The 18,178-nt window shown below is 33.6% G+C and overlaps 1 long non-coding RNA gene and 1 pseudogene across 1 annotated transcript; one reads left to right on the top strand and one right to left on the bottom strand.

Annotated features, from left to right (window-relative positions):
- The first annotated feature begins 9,002 nt into the window (after positions 1–9,002).
- Positions 9,003–9,404, top strand: LOC133181508 (uncharacterized). Its single transcript, XR_009720479.1, has 3 exons — positions 9,003–9,039; positions 9,182–9,223; positions 9,370–9,404. It is a non-coding gene; the product is annotated as an uncharacterized LOC133181508 (long non-coding RNA).
- A 2,603-nt stretch (positions 9,405–12,007) lies between these two features.
- LOC133182563 (putative nuclease HARBI1) lies at positions 12,008–13,925 on the bottom strand (annotated as a pseudogene).
- Positions 13,926–18,178: the final 4,253 nt, after the last annotated feature.

Below are 18,178 nucleotides of genomic sequence, written 5' to 3'. Positions count from 1 at the left end.
TTGAAATAATACCGGTATTACAATGCCTTTCATTTCATTAACATTATATCTGCTCTTACACAATTTTACTTTCCACAATTTCACTTTATCTTTTATTTTCCTATATCCTCATTTTAGTAAATCAATTATATCCATGGGCTGAATTTCATCAAATCAAGAATAAAAATTTTTTGTAGGAAATGAAATCCTGTTAAATTTGTTCGATTAGTGGGGATATTATCACAGACTACCACTAAAAAACAAGTGACACCATTTCTTAATTATTTATTTATTAAGTTTGGCATCATATGGCCACGGCTGGTTGCAGATCAATTATTTAAGGTACATGTGTTCAGTGGGTGCCGACCCAATTGGTTTTTGGCACACCTCCAATCAAAGCAAACAATCAATCAATCAATATTAACTGTACACATGTCATTTTTGCACTATAAGACTGGCGTTTGCTTTCCAAATTTTGCGGTGCGCCAGCCTTATAAAACAATATTCAATCAATCAATCAATATTCAATTGAATCAATCAATATCAAGTTCAATCAATCAATCAATAAATTTATCAATTCAATTAATGAATATCCAATCAATTAATGAATATTCAGTTGAATCAATCAAAAAGTTTCAGTCCAATGAATCAATCCATTTTCAATAATATCAATCAATATTAAATCAATCAATCAATATTCAATCAATCAATGTTCAATCAATCAATGTTTCAATATTCAATCAATCAATGTTCAATCAATCAATGTTCAATCAATCAATACTCACTCAATTCAATGAATTGTAGTAAGTTTATGTTTAAGCCAAACAATATTTCAATTAATTAATCAATGTTCTGTGTTAATTATCAAGTCAATTAATTGTTTTCCATCGATAAGTTATCCACATAATCAAGTTGCAGCTGTGCCCTGTTAACAGCGACGCGTGTCAAGATGATTTGTGTTAAGCGCTATACGATGTACATGTATCTCTCCAACTGGCTCTTCGCTCTGTCAATTACAGAGACAATACTGTCCGCATAATAAGATGACCAGCCGTGACGATGGGTGTTGTCTAGTCCTTGATCGATAGTTATCGTGTTGCAGCTTCACCCTGTTTAGAGTCAATAAGCCAATACGATTGGGTGAGCGAAATCCTTCCTTCTGGTACTTGGAAGTGTCCATCACGATAGCATTCATCACTGTATGGCGAGGAATGGCAGCTTTGGCCGGTCGTGACTAAGGCAAGGTCTTAGAATGATTGACAGCTTGGCTCCTTAGGCCTCTTTCTCTGAAATGAAAAGAACTCGGCGCAGAAAACAACTCAAGTAATATGGGGTGTGGAAGGGCGGGTAAATTTTCTTAAAAATTCACAGCAAACCCTAAACGTGCAACATTTGGAAATGATGTGAGAATGGAATGTACAAATGCTTGCGCATATATTGCGCGCGCATCCTTCCACGTGGGGCGCTGTGATAAATGGATTTATAACGCATTCACTACATAAATCCGATTATCACAGACTACCACTAAAAAACAAGTGACACCATTTCTTAATTATTTATTTATTAAGTTTGGCATCATATGGCCACGGCTGGTTGCAGATCAATTATTTAAGGTACATGTGTTCAGTGGGTGCCGACCCAATTGGTTTTTGGCACACCTCCAATCAAAGCAAACAATCAATCAATCAATATTAACTGTACACATGTCATTTTTGCACTATAAGACTGGCGTTTGCTTTCCAAATTTTGCGGTGCGCCAGCCTTATAAAACAATATTCAATCAATCAATCAATATTCAATTGAATCAATCAATATCAAGTTCAATCAATCAATCAATAAATTTATCAATTCAATTAATGAATATCCAATCAATTAATGAATATTCAGTTGAATCAATCAAAAAGTTTCAGTCCAATGAATCAATCCATTTTCAATAATATCAATCAATATTAAATCAATCAATCAATATTCAATCAATCAATGTTCAATCAATCAATGTTTCAATATTCAATCAATCAATGTTCAATCAATCAATGTTCAATCAATCAATACTCACTCAATTCAATGAATTGTAGTAAGTTTATGTTTAAGCCAAACAATATTTCAATTAATCAATGTTCTGTCAATTGTTTTCCATTGACCAGTTGTCAAAATAATTATGTTGAAGCCGCGCCCTGTTCACAGCGGCGCTAGTCGAGATGAATTGTGTTAAGCTAAATCCGCCAAACGTGCATAGTTACTCATGTAATATGCACGCCGCCACAAACGTGGGGGTAGCTTAACACTCTACTCACAAACCAGCCGTGACCCCCAGAATATATATCAATGATACTACTACTACTATAAATGATATTAAATCAAGTTGGGCAGTTCACTATTTTTAAGCCCGCTTTTAAAAATTTTAGCTTACTGCCAGACGAATTGTATATATAAAATATCCTCTGTTGTAACTAGATTAATTATGCTTGGTAACTGAGTTAATTACTTTTGCGATCTTTTTCCTGATCGAACTTCCCATCACATCTGGAAACGACCCTATAGTTAACTTTACTGAACTATTTAAGGATTCGGCAGTGCATATCTTTACACAGCCAAGGTCATTTGCCCCGCAATAGAATATCGGATTAGGAACCCCATTCTAGCACATTCCTCTCTTGCTTTGTTACAACATACTAAAATTTACTGCTATAGAAGCCTGTGATTAAAATGAACAGATGAACCAAGTATCTAGAGAAAAAGTTCAAATGTCTTTCTTATTCTATTGAACTGTAGGGTTTATAATCTATGAATGATAACATTTAAATTGTTCTCTTCCAAATAATTGAATTGATTCGCATGAAAGTAATTAGCTTTTCAAGTTCTAAAAGAATATAATTTACATGTGTAGTGGATATATTTATATTGAGACGCAACACATCTAGTTTAAGGTTAATATAAATAATAAGTTACCAGGAATGTTTGCTCTGATTCGTAAACAATGGTGCATGACTAATAATTAACAATACAGAGAGTAACTGTGTCTCTTTACCCTACTACCCCCCCCCCCCCCCTGCAGTTTAACGTCTACGTGATGAAAGTACTCGTTTATAACGAGGTTCTACTTATGCAATGCCGAGTTTAAACTTAAAGTGCTTAGTATAAAAAGGTTTTCTTACTAAAGATAGTTAATTATCTACTGTTGGATACGTATTAACATTAATGAGAACATGAGACGGAATACACTATTTATTTATTTATTTATTGATGATGATAGTATGGTAGATAAGATTCTTTATTTCCAAATCAGGGCCCTTTCAGGCATCACAAACAACAAGCATGATTTCTACAATTACAAACAGTACAAACAATTTATGTGTATACATACTAAATAATCTATACATGTATTTGTATATTGTAAAATTTGACACTGTATATGCAAGTAATGTTGATAAATGAAATAGTACTTCCGTGATGATAACATGTGAAGTGTGATCAAGTAATTCTAAGATGGAGATCTCAATTTAATAAGGTAAAATCTAAAAACGTGTACAAGTCATTTCTAAATATACTAAACATAAATCAAATTGTATAGATCTTACATATTTTGACGTCTGTTTATAAAGTTGTGTGATCTAATCGTAACCAAAATAACTTTACTACAATTATAGGTGTATAATCATATGCTGGCTTTCCCGCAGCCAGTATGCCTTCCGTCTGCGCTTACCGTGCTAAGCTAAAGAATATTACTGCTTAATCAGCCATATCGTAAAGAAATAAATATAAAGTGATTCAAAATTTAAATGACATAAAAACAAATGGTCTTTATACAAATGAAAAGTTGCTGCATTTTTTATGCCAATCATTGCATCGTGGGAACGCTGGTAACAGCGCGGTAAGACGGCACTGAAAGAATTGCATTTCATTTGAAGTGACTTTTAAGATTTATTGGCCCTTCCTATTAGCAAAATCTTAGGTTTAATTAGCTTTTCGTCAGAATACAAACTTGACATGTATCAATTTCCAAACCCAGATGAATTAATTTTTGTGACGGGAACAAATGTTCAACGCATTGAAGAATTCCCAATGCTGACCAAAATCGCCAAACGTGTCATCAATTTTGAGCAAATGTTGGCGTGAGCTGAACTTGCAAAACAGAAAGACATCAAGATAAATAAATGCGTTTCATATTTCGAACCAGTTTGTGACCTGACGACCCATTGAAAAAAAGATAATATTTCATTTGTGTTTAATTAATTTATTAATCACTTTATTTATTTATTTATTTATTTGTGACGATGTGTAACAACAAATGGAAGGCGTTTGACATAGTAGTTATTCGAAGCCAATTCAAGTAAGCAAAAAATCATCTGGTTTTCTAGACAATAGTCTAAAAACGATATTTTTTGTATCCATTTTGCCAGGTAAAGATCTTATCAATGGTGCTATCATACCGATTATGGCCCTCAATCTATAAAATTTTTGGGTTTATTGTTATGCGGATACTGATCCCCCTCCATGATTTATGGGACTAGTTTTGATAGAGGTGTTAAGGAAAAAGGAACAGCCATTCGCCCATAGCTATTTCACTCAGCAACATATACTGAATTTGTCTTGATACAGATCTACTGAAATTAATTTCAATTAATTAATTAATTAATTTGCTCTTCACTCCATGCGCCCTAAATTAAATTAAAACCATTTCTCAACTCATCGCCTAATTCTTGCTTTGGTGGAACATGACATGCATAAATATTGGAAGTAGTTTAATATTTACTTAAGAATGACCGATGTTTATTAATTGAGTGCCTAGGAGTAACGAAATTTAAGGTTTTCTGTTTCAAAAAGTGTTTCCCCAGGCCGGGGTTGCTGATTTGTTGAGGACGGACACGAAGATGTTAATCGAAGGGAGAACAAGCTTAAAATACATATTTTATAACAATGTGCACATACATACACAATAAGTAACGATATTTGGCATCAAAACACTAGTCTTTCAATTGTATGAGGGATGCTAGCGAGGACAGTTAAATATTACAAGTGAGGATCAGGTTAATATTGCACGTAATGCAGCCATTACTTGCTATAAACGTAATTGTATTGTTTTTATAAATTATATATATATATATGCCACCCTTTCAAAGCTCATTGATTGGTGAATAGATAAATAAGTCTTATTATTATAGCCTCATATATTGATAACATTAAGGCTCCATGAAGTATATACTCGGGCGCTTACAACATCGGAACAATGACCGACGATGCCGAGTGCGTGATCTTGAGAGTATGAGGTTAAATTAATTCAAGTCAATGGGAGTTTTATGGAACCCAATCTTAACGTGTGCATAATTATATTTATATTGCTCTAAACTCTGTGGTTGAAGGGGGTGTGCTTAAATTTAGAGTCTACTAAATACAATAAAACCAATTGTAATGACTAGCTTATTCTTTGCCTTTTCCCACTGATTTTAACAGAATGATCGATTAACTGAACATTTAGTATTTTCTTGTGCATTTTTTAAAAATGTAATTGATACAACAGTGAAAACATTTACTAATAATTGATGTAGGCATACAAGATGACATACCGTTTGTGCTGTGTGTAGTAGTATTATGCATGTCCTCCTCATTGCTAGCGCTGGTATTGACGTTATTCTCTCTCTCCATTTTGTAATGCCTTGTTTGGCTTTGGCGACTATAGATGTTGTGGACATCTTGGTCAATATTTACAGCAACAATACTCCTACAAGTAAGAGCCTCGGCTAACGTCCACACGCTCTTTACAGCCCTTCGGCGCGAAGTCGAAAACTCTAGCATGTTGAAGTACACTAACGGTACAATTAGTGCAAACAATCAGTAAAACCTCGTCTTTGTACACCACAGTCTTTTGACAATGTCATTGTGCAATATTCTAAATTTTCTTAAAAATTCACAGCAAACCCTAAACGTGCAACATTTGGAAATGATGTGAGAATGGAATGTACAAATGCTTGCGCATATATTGCGCGCGCATCCTTCCACGTGGGGCGCTGTGATAAATGGATTTATAACGCATTCACTACATAAATCCGATTATGGTAACATCAATAATGTCGTGTTCGTACATCTGTCAGTGTGTATTTCCTGGCAACATATTTGCTTTTGTTTGTTGTTTAACGTCCCTCTCGAGAATTTTTCACTCATATGGAGACGCCACCACTTGCCGGTGGAGGGCTGCAAATTTAGACCCGTATACTCGGCACTTAAGGCCTTTGAGCAGTAAGGATCATCTAACTACGCGACTATAGAAGAAACGCTCTAACCACTACTCCACACAGACAGGCTGTTTGATTAAATTTGAATGTACATACTGATTACGAGTAATTCTCCTCTTATTTTATTTTTGTTCTATTTGGTAATGTGAGCATGTATTATTTTTGTTAGTAGCCCATAGCCAATTTGATTTATTTAAAATAAAGATCCCTAAAGAAAAAAGACTGAATTGTCGACGGATTTTACCGTAACGTTATTTCCCGATCATGACAAGGAGCATACGACGGGTGTGACCGGTCGGCAGGGGATGCTTACTCCTCCATGGCACCTGATCCCATCTCTGATGTTTTGGAGGTCCGTGTTTGCTCTGCTCCTATTTTGTATTGTTTACATGTAATGGACTTTTGAGCTTGAATATTGTTCGATATCTCCATATATTTCATTGTTATACTTGTAACACAGATAGCAGGAAAAAAAAATTAGGATTAATTGCTACATTCTAGTGTAATCATGGAAACAACATACCACTGGCTTAAAGTGATAAATGTTTGCTGCTTTAGGAATTTAGTTACCTTTTATGTAAGGAACATATAATTTGACTCACCTCGAATAGAACTTAACTAATGGAACGAAAGTTGAATATTATATATTGCTAAAGATTGATGACGAAAATAACAATGCTGCTATGGTTACCAAGAAGGGAAAAATTATAGCAATATTAAAACTTATGTGGAAGCTTCTTGAATCTAGTTTGAGATTTTGTGGTAGTCCAAATTAACAGTCATACTAGTTGTTCTTAAATATCAATGATTTTATCATAGATGTCTTAGGAATCCACATACAGTGGTATGTATCAAAAGAAAGAAATATTTTTCAGTTTTTATAGATGTTTCCCTAACAATTAAGGCTTTATTTTGTTGTTTGTTTGTTGTTTAACGTCCCTCTCGAGAATTTTTCACTCATATGGAGACGCCACTACTTGCCGGTGGAGAGCTGCAAATTTTGACCTATGCTCGGCACTTAGGGTCATTGAGGAGTGAGGGATCTTTTTCGTGCCAGCACCTACTGCGACACGGGACCTCAGTTTATACGGTCTCATCCGAAGGACCTAATCTATTTTGAGAATTAAATTTGATTTTTTTGAAATTTGGAAATAAGGACCACGTACATTATTGCCTTAAATTTGATCACTAGTAATATATAAATGTGCTCCTCAAAAAGATCAGATCAGATTCACAGCTTGTAAAGTGCTACTATTGGTTTACACTAGCGAGGTAGACATAGGTTGTTTAAATGTTCAAGCATTGTAGAATATTTGATTAAGATGTAGTTATTAATGTTCACGGTGTTTTTTATTCAGTAGAGTTGCTTGTTATTTGAACATTTATAAAGAGCAATCCAGTATATTATTTAGTTCCACCTGCTCAATGTATTTCATTGGACATATTCATATTTGCTGTTTACATGTATATATTATACACAAATATTATATTATTTGTTTTTTGTGGTAAAACCCATATGTGTTTATAATATTCTAATCGTTAATGATTTCCTATTTCTGGAATGTTTCAATAAATTCAAATTTTGATGCAATATAAAGTTTTCTGATAACAGTGCGAGGTTGACGTTTTACTGCACTACCATGAGTTAATCGTTTTCAAAGAAACAACACACATTTTTATCGCAACAACTTTATAGTACACATATTTTGGGTGATTGAATACAGCCCCCTCCCCTACATGTGTATACACCCCGGTCCAGGATTGTTTGTTTCGTAAATTGTTCTTCTATCACATATTTACAATTGGTGGATTCGACTGGTCGATATTATGAAGATATTAATATTGTATAAACTTAATAATTTCCATTCGACTGGTACTTCATAAAAAAAAAATATTAATTAAGAAAATCCATATAAGAAATCGGGCTTGAAATAAGTCACGTGATATAGAAAAGATGGCGGGCAACTGTAGTAGAGACGATCACCGTGATACGCGTGATGGAAACGCTGTGAGACCAGAATAGGTTTATACCTTTTTAAAGGAATCAATAACTTCTTTGTAAAGCACATAATCATTTTACAATATTTTACTACTCAAAAATGGTTATTAACATCATGGACAGAGTATATGTGATATTGAGCAACACGGGGTACTCCGTTCGAATTTTCTCAACGGTAAAGGGAAAAAAACATGCAGATTTCTGGATTTTCTTTGATTTTATAACGATAAAAAAGTTAAATGCATTCGAATACTTGCGTAAACACGCAATATTTATTTTGTATAGTTACTATGAGCAAAGGACAATTGTTTTTCCTGACGGCGTAAGGATAACGCAAGTGTTTGATGCACCGACATTAAGACGTATTGATAGTGGGGGTACTTTTATTTTTCATATAATTTGAATAATGTTTATATCATGTGTGTGTGTGTGTGTCTGTGTCTGTTAGACAACAGAAGTTTAAAAGAATAATTGGCAATTATCTGAAGTATTTTTGGTACTTTCGCATATTTTTGCCTTTCAAAAGTTTTTGTCTTTTAAAATGAGTTTTGAATTTATTTTTTAAGCATGTCAGAAGAAGAAAATTGATGTCTTTTTATTTTATCACAGACACAGAGCTGATAGCACAGATAAGAAAAAACTATGAGGAATCTCTTGGTAAGCAAATAAAATCTTTAAAATAAAATTCAATCAGCTGAAATTCAAATATATCGCAATTGCATTTTAGGAAAAAAACATGCATGTGTGTTTTAAATCTTGTGCAATACTTAATTGCATACATATTTGAAATTGTAGGCCCTGGTGCTGATCTTGTAGAGATTGCAACAGCAGGTGAATGTTATATCAGTAATAGTTCTTGTATAACAATTTATTCTCATTAAACTATTAGTGAAGTACATAATATACTTCAGCACTTATTTATAGGCATATTAACTAATATTAAGGAGTAATTTGAGTATAAATTCCTCTTTAGGTCCATCTATGGGTAGTGATGGTCCAGATGATACATCTGTAGGTTAGTATTAATTAAAATTTTCTTTTACTTGCTACATCCATTCAACATATTTTAAACTGTCCATCATTAAATGTTACCCCTTTTTAGTATGAGATACTTTTGGTATATATTATCTGTGAAGTGAATATATATTGATGTTAGTGTAGGTGAAAGTCTGGAAGAGAACACAAATGTAACAAGTAAGACATCTCAAAGAAAATGTGGCTGTCAGTCAACCTCTGATAAGATATATATCTCACAAAGTGTATAATTTAATTAGATATGAAAACTCTATTCATAAGTTGAACATTTTCTTTTCATACTGAAAATAAACAATTACAAGTCAATTGATCAATAGCTGTTTAGAAAGATACGTCTATAAACATACTTTTCTAAGTCAACAACTTGATGCTTGGATGATGCAGCACAATGAATGCATATCATTAGACCCATTTTCAGAACACAGTGCCCCAATAAATACAACAACAAAAAAAACAGAATTGCTTCAGCCTTGTTAAACCCATTTATTAAAAATTTTGTCAGAAACTTCAGTTGTTCAAAAAATATTTAAATTACTTATATTTTCCCAGGTGATGTCGAGGAAAGTGGTACGTGTAGCAGGTACGTGTTTTGGACCAAACCAGCGACTAACCTCCTCATATCTTTATATGAACAAGAACAAGAATTTGAAAATCCCAGAAAGAAAAAGAAAGATGTTTGGAGAGAAATCACAGAAAAATTAAATGAGGCTGGATTTGAATTTTCGCAGTTGAAAGTCGAAAATAAATGGAGAAGTTTGGTCTCACAAAGATTTAAAAGAGAGCAAAAAAGAACAGGAGAGAAAAGGAAGACAATACAACATTTTGAAAGACTTGATAATATTCTAGCTAAAAGACATGACATTAACCCACCTTTTACTAGCTCAAGCAATCAACTTGCTCCAACAGAAATAAGGAGAAAGAAAAAGCAAGTACTAGTAGTGAAGAAAAAGTAGAGACAAAGAGTAGCAGCATCTCTGCAGTTCGACGAAGAGAAAAACGAAAAGAAACAGAAAAAGAAGGTAACAGTTTATTACAAGCTTTTAAAGAAATTGAGAAAGTAAGAAAACTTGAACAAGATGAAAGAGAGAAGAGAAGAGATGAAAGAGCCAAAGAGAGAAATGACATTTTAAGAGAATTTCTTGAGATCTTAAAAGAAAAATAAATTGAAGGTACAAAATTCAGTGGCATCATATACTAAATGTAGATCCCTTGACAGTGTTTAATGATCTTCTGATTCAGAAAGTAAAAATGATCAGTCTTTTCCATTAAAAACAAGAAAATCCACATATATGATTTAAGATAATCATAAAGATGGTTTTTCCCATTAATGGCAACAGTGTTTGATAGCTCTTTCTCATTCTTAATTTTAACAATTTCAGGGCACATCAACGTAATGGACTTACCACCTGAAGTTTTGGAGAAGATTTGCTCTTACCTTGAACAGTTCGAAAACATCAATAAGCTCACTTTGGTTTGTAAAAAACTGAAATATTTCTGTTATCTTAGAAACACCTCATTTTCTGTTCATGTAGAAAACATAAACAACCTGTGTGGTGTATTTTGTATGCCAGATTTGAGGAATTGACAGTGTATGGCATGTCTTATTTCGCTAATGCTGCAGACCAAGTTAAAAGTGCTGAATTTGATGCATTTATTGACTTATTTGCCATGGCATCTTTGACAAGATTGCAGAGTCTTACATTGAGAAATTTCAGATTCCCAAACACTTTCTTGTTTTTTTTTAATTGCTCTTAGCCACTTACAGTTAACCTGTTTATCGTTTCACTTATATAGTAAAATTTCCATAGGAGAACTGAAATGTGTACTAAAGGGAATTCCATCTCTCTGAAGTATTGTGACGTAGAATGTGATGTTAGTTCAACTGAAGACATGCATATTTTCGCAGAAATTGCAAATCAATTTGTCGGGCAAGTAAATTTGAATCTGAACACATTAGAAAGAGTACCTCTGTTTTGTTGAGGTACAATAGATCAGATTATCGTGCAGCTTGGCCGACTGGGCAATTACTTGATCCCTTGAAATAATTGTAAAATATTTAGTACATGCATGTATTCGCATAGCTTGTGTACAGATTTTTTTGAAATTGAGATGGTTGCAACTACTGTGTATAAAAAAAATGGAAAAGGTCATTTGCATATGATCTACAAGTATAAGTGCACAAGGATCTGCCTATTGAAATGTTTTTAAAAAAAATATTTTGTAATGTTTGTATCTCAGGAAGAGAACATTTATGCATTATTTTTTTTTTCTCAGGGAGCTATATATATGTATATGTATACATAACAAGTCTGCTCCATATTTTGTGGTGCCATATTCTTTGCAATAAACACATGGCATTCCTCGAGATTGAATTGTATATAAATCGGGATTGGATTGTCTATAAAATTGTTTGTGATCTATTTTTTGTTGTGTGTGTGTGTGTGTGTGTGTGTGTGTGTTTTGTTTTTTTTTTGTAATTTTGGAAGGAAAAAAAATCCTATATTGTTTAATCCCAATGTTTTTTGTTAATAATACATATTCTTTTTTATTGTTATTGATTTATTTTGTTGTTGTTTTTGAGGAAAAACTATAAAACAGTTCTTTTAGTTTTGTCTGACTTAAACCAGATTCAATATAAAATTCCTATAAAATTGTGACTTTTTGTAAATTTTCCATTCTTTGCCTGTTTAAAATGATTAGTAAGTCAAGAAAAAAACTCAATTGTGCATGTTAGGACTTTTAATAGAATTTTAAAAAAAACTTTTCAAAATTGCCTTGCAATATTAAGTCTTTTGATTGCTCCATCATTCAATGCATTTTGATCATAATTTTCAAAGAAAGGTCGCAGCTGGGGAACATTATTGTCCTCATTAACAAGTTCTTCCAACTCATCGTGATTTAAAATGCAGATGTTATGCAAAACACATGCAGTAAGTATTGTTCGTACATTTTTGGTCAATGTGTTTCAGACGTTTAAATCGACCTTTCAGTATTCCGAAGGCTCTTTCAACATTACTTCTAATGCTGCTGTGTACATAATTGAAGTGAATCTGTGCCTCAGTGAGATGACCATTGTCCCGAAACGGGGTTAACAGCCAAGTTAGGTTTGGGTACGCTGAATCTCCCAATAAATGACCCTCAACGACATAGAGCTTGTCCATTTATAAACAAAGGAGAATTGCGGAAAATTCTTGCGTCATGAACTTTACCGGGAAATCCTGCAAACACATCAATGAAACGAAGGTCTTCCCGGACCACTGCTTGCAATACAACTGAGTAATAGTCTTTCCTGTTGTAGTAGTCGATACCTCTTTCTGCTGGTTTAGTTATTGAGATATGAGTACCATCAATCATCCCGACAATTCCTGGAAAGCGTTTTAGGTCCCAATACATGTCTTGGATTTCTTGTTGTTCTGCAACTGTTGGCCAGACAACTACTTTTGATAACAAATGATCGTGAATAAATGCTATTATGTTGCGTATTGCATAGGAAGATGTTGACTCGCCCATTCCAAATCTGTCTGCAATTGAGGCATATTTATCTTGGCTTGACATAAACCAAAGAAACATCAGGATTCGGTCTGGAAGAGGTTTCTGGACAGTTCCTCCTGATGCTTCTCTACATAAAATTCCAGATATATTTTCCTCCAAGCAAGTCTCGCATATTTTTTTCTTGTAAGCACTGCATGCTGACTCTTCCATGGCGAAAAAAAGTTTTGAATTCGTCAATGCGGAAATTGGCTACCACATTTTCCACATAATTTCTTTGCCTGTGCCTGTTCTGAGGTTTTCTTCTCTGAGGATTCAGTTCTGACCTATGAAAAATACAATAATTTTTCATTAGTACCTTTTTACCTATTTTGTCACTACTTTCAATAAAAACAAGAAAAAGCGTTTTTTTTCTATCTTGCGATAACTGTATTATAAAATTACATCAATATGACAACTGCAGCTCTTTTACTGACAAGCAGATTTAAATAATCTGCATGAATAAGGATTCCACAAATGTTGTCCATTAAAAAATACAGGGTTGCCACAATCGACCAATTTCTATAATATAAAGAGGTACTAATTAGTAGCCTTTTTTTGGGGGGGGGGGGGGTATGATGACAGAAAGGTTTTAACTGAACTAAGAAAAACTCTAAAGAACTAAGTGCTTATGTATACCTGTTAAATAATGTACGAGATTTGCCGCATAGGCTGACGATATGAATTCCTTAGAAAACCCGTACGTTCATGCCAAGAATACATTTATCTAACCGTCTAAGAAGCCCTTATGCATAGGGGCTTGTTCTCGAAGTATAAAAAAGTATTTATTAAAAAAATTGTCTATAAACTATTGAAACTAAACCTTGTATAGTTTTACATGTAGTAGGTATATTTTTTTTTAAATAAATACATTTTACACTCCGGGAGCATGGCGATGTATTTGAGGCAGCTGTTTATATATATATATATATATATATATATATATATATATATATATATATATATATATATATATATATATATATATATATATATATAAAATTTTTATTTCTCTCTCCTCTCTCTTTTACAATTCGTTCTTACATTGCCACCAACACGTCTGTTAAATCATCATCCTCATCATCAGAATCACTGCTTTCATTCAAACAAACGAAAATAAAGTTGATTGCTTTTCTTTTCCGACTGTTTTCCATCGTTGAACAAGAAACCGGATGTTGTCTTTTCGTTAAATTCAATAATTCTATCAAATTTCCATTGGACTGGTCCATTTGTATTAATTAATATTTTAGTTCTGCGCATGTGGGCGTGGCCTAATTTTAATTCAGGAAAAGTTACCAGTTGAATTTGGCAATTGTATCATATATTTTATATTATGTTCTCTTTCGCTTCGCTTAGCCGAACATAAATCATTTCCGGTTCTAATATAAAAATAAAACAAACACAGAATGTATGATAAGACATAGTTAGCCATTTATTAAAGCAAAGTTGTACAAAGACGATCACGTCCGCAGGAGGGCAAGATCAGCATCCATATAACGGGTGATATTGGAGTATATCCTGATAGGAAACGCTACCAAAGTCTACTGTTGAAAGGCAAAATCAGTGAACATCCTGATAGAAATGGTTTACTGCCAATGTTCAACAAACTTCATTCAATATCTGAAAATGCATCTAAAATTGTAACTCATATTTTATATAATTATATATATATATATATATATATATATATATATATATATATATATATATATATATATATATATATATATATATATATATATATATATAACTATATAACTAGTGAGTCGTTGGCTAACTTTTGTCGAGTGATTACAAAAACCGATTCCAAAATTTAAATACCCTAAACCGAATGCCTGCAAATTACTACGATAAACAAAATAGTGCCCCTTAATATAACGAACATCACAAAATAATTTAAATACCCAATAACCCCACGAAAAAGAATTAATGTGATTTTCTTTTAATCTGCATGAATAATTTGGAAAATCAGTCATAAATTGATAAGGAATATATGTAAATGAATAACTAGCCACAAATTGAATAAAAATGTTTAATGAAAACGAAAACTCCAATTTAAAAAAAAATAATTGGAATATAAACTCAACTTGCAATCTTGAGTCATCTTTCCCAATTCCCCAGACTCAAACCACTAAGGAACGTTTGAACATCTAAAATTCAGAATAAGAGTAAAATTTCTAGAGTATATAATTACATATTTTAAAAATACATAAAGACAAGTACACATATCAACAGGAGTACAGTACTGTTATAGCTCAAGTCAATTATTATTTATGTTAACAATGTTGTATATTTCATCTCGAATTTCCTTTATACGTACATGTTGTCAATGAATGGTAAAAACCGCTGCTTTCGCTATAATATTGAACATTACTTGTGTAGCGATTATTTGACTGTCATTCTCTTTGATCTCTACTTAAAAATAACCCTTCTTTGTTTAAGTTTCAAAGTGAATCCATTTCTTTGTTTTCATTGTTCACAACATCACATACACATGTTTAGTCTATTTTTAAAGCGTTTTAAAGATTTGAGATTGTAAATAAAGCGAACCTGTACAATTCGTCCCCAAGAGAAAACGGACGAAACAATGAGGTGTAGTTCGTTCTCAAAACGTGGTGTAAAGAGCCTCCTTAAGAGTTTCTTCAGCTAGCTTTTTATGGCAAATTTTTCTCCATGAAATATTAACAAGTCCAAGGTACAAATACTGCTTCCTGAGTATATTATTTTAAGATCCATGGATATTTCTTGTCAATCCATTTTTATTGTCTTCTCCTTTCTGAATGTTTGCATTGTTGTCGTTAACCTTTTCTCTGGAATATGCTTAAAGTCTTTCTCGCTTGATATCTCTCTCCTATTTCGTCTAACTAACAAAAACCTAACTCTTCCAAACACTTTAAAAAATCCTCGATATAATTATGAACAAAGAAACTTCAAACAGTTATCTGTATTTTTTCTCCACTTTGTGTGTGTGTGTAAAACTTTGTTTCATGGTCATTCTTTAATTTATGGTTTACTCCAATTTTTTAAGTTCTCATTTCTCAAAAAAAAAAATTTATAAAGATTCGTCTCGGCAAAATCAATGCAGACAGGACTATCGACTATATATATCGGTATCCTTTCTCCTTAAGTTGACCTCTAATGTGCCTAGCATATATTTATGTACAAAATTGTGAAGAATTTCTTCATGCAACACTCAGAAGAATGCGTTTCCAGACAATTACTCAGTGTCAAATTTTGAGACATGATGGATAGATAGGTGGCTTTATATTTGATCTTCATGGATTAAAAGGCTAACAAAAGTAATTTACCAAGGTTTGATAGTGTTATGACTGTAGATGGAAAAACATCATGCATTAACTCTTCGAATTTGGTTAGCGTTTGTGTCTTTTCATATTAAATATATACAAAAACAGAAAAAAATGTGTATATGTCATGGTCATATTTCTTAATAACAATTCATATATGAACCATATTTTTAAATTTACGAACCCCAAATACACATGAGAAACAGAACATCTTTGAAAAAGAATAAAGCCTCGCATAAAATGTGCTAAGATTATTGGTAATTTTTCAAATGATGAAGTAAATAACAAAAGTCTTGAGCTTAACTGTGCCATTTCCAGATACTTGAAAACCATTTCTATAGATGTATCAACTGTCAAGAGGGAATGCACCCCTTCTTTTCCTTTTAATAACATTATACATTGTATACAAAATGTGCACAAAAATAAATTAAGAATATTTAAATAACAACCATGTCAATCCTAGATATTTAGATGAGACAAGGAATTATCAATATTGTTAGAGAATTCATTGTTCGTCTCAAGATGTTTTTAGATCTGTTTTAGAGCAATCTCTTCGCCCGCGTGGCGCAGTGGTTAGAGTGTCTGCTCTATAGTCGCGGAGTAAGGAGTTGATCCTTACGTTGCGGGTTCGAATCCCACTGTTGGACGTGGAGACCGGTCCTTCGGATGAGACCGTATACACCGAGGTCCCGTGTCGCAGTAGGTGCTGGCACGAAAAATATCCCTCACTGCTCAATGGCCCTGAGTGCCGAGTTTAGGTAAAAAATTTGCAGCTCTCCACCGGCAAGTGGTGGCGTCTCCATATGATTGAAAAGTTCTCGAGAGGGACGTCAAAAAACAAAAGAAAAAAATCTTCGCCCGCAGTGGTTAGAGCGTTTGCTTTAGAATCACGGTATAAGGAGTTGATCCTTACCGTACTTCTCGGGCTCATATCCCACTGCGAGACGAGGAGACCGGTCCTTCTGAGGAAACCGTATAAACCAACGTTCCGAGTCGCAGTAGGTGCTGGCACGAAAAAGATCCCTCACTGCTCAATGGCCCTCAGTGCCGAGTATAGGTCTAATTTGCAGCCCTCCACCGGCAAATGGTGGCATCTCCACATGAGCAAAAAATCTGAGAAGGACGTTAAACAACAAACAAACAAAGAACAATCTCAGATACTTCTGTGTAATTTATGGTTAAAATACAGAATCCTTCGAAAAAAAACTCCTCGAATTTAAGACTACTTTAAAGCGGCACTAACGAGTAACCGAGTAAAAATGTTAAGTCGATAGTCGTTATGACCGAACGATAGGCGAGTACTCGAACACTCGTTGACATCCCTAGAAAAATCTAATTTTAGTAACGATGGCAACATCATTGATCTAAAACAATAAAGAAAAATATGTATCTCAGTATCGTCTACTTGCAAGCCAAGTTATATTAAAATTAGACCAAAACTGTAGGAGGAGTAGTGTTTTGAAAGTACTTCCCAGAAATTTCTTTTTTTAGTAACCTTAAAACACTTCACTAAAGTCAAAAACCAATATGCAAAATTATGTATCTCAATGTTTTCTACTAGTATGCCAAGTTAAATTAAAATAAGACCAAAACTGTAGGAGGAGTAGCCTTTTGGTGGCTATTTCACAGAAATTTCTATTTTTTGGTAGCCATGGCAACATCCTTCATCGAAATCGAACCACGATAAAGAGAATTATGTATCTTAGTGTATTATACATGTCTGCCAAGTTATATCGAATTCAGACTAAGACTGTAGGAGAGTAGCGTTTTTAAAAATTGTTCACTGACGGACAGACAGACAGACGGACGGACACCTTACTATTGCATAAGCTCTTCTGGTCTCTGATGAAATGTATGGAGATAACGAACAGTATTCAGGCTCAAAAGTCCATTAAACAATACAAATTTTGGAGCAGAGCAAACACTGACCTCTAAAACATCAGGTGGGATCAGGTGCCATTGAGGAGTGAGCATCCCCTGCCGACCGGTCACACCCGACGTGTGCTCCTTGTCATGATCAGACAATAACGGAAAAATCCGTCGACAATTTAGTGTGTAAATACTGGCCTAACAATTAGTATGAAAAACGTCAGTCAGCATTT

The sequence above is a fragment of the Saccostrea echinata genome, unplaced genomic scaffold (genome assembly GCF_033153115.1).
Source record: "Saccostrea echinata isolate AGI-Se365-2 ecotype Australia unplaced genomic scaffold, CSIRO_AGI_Sech_v1 ptg000009l, whole genome shotgun sequence".
NCBI lineage: Eukaryota > Metazoa > Mollusca > Bivalvia > Ostreida > Ostreidae > Saccostrea > Saccostrea echinata.
The sequence above is the reverse complement of the archived record's forward strand: the minus strand, read 5'-3'. Positions and strand labels throughout refer to the sequence as shown.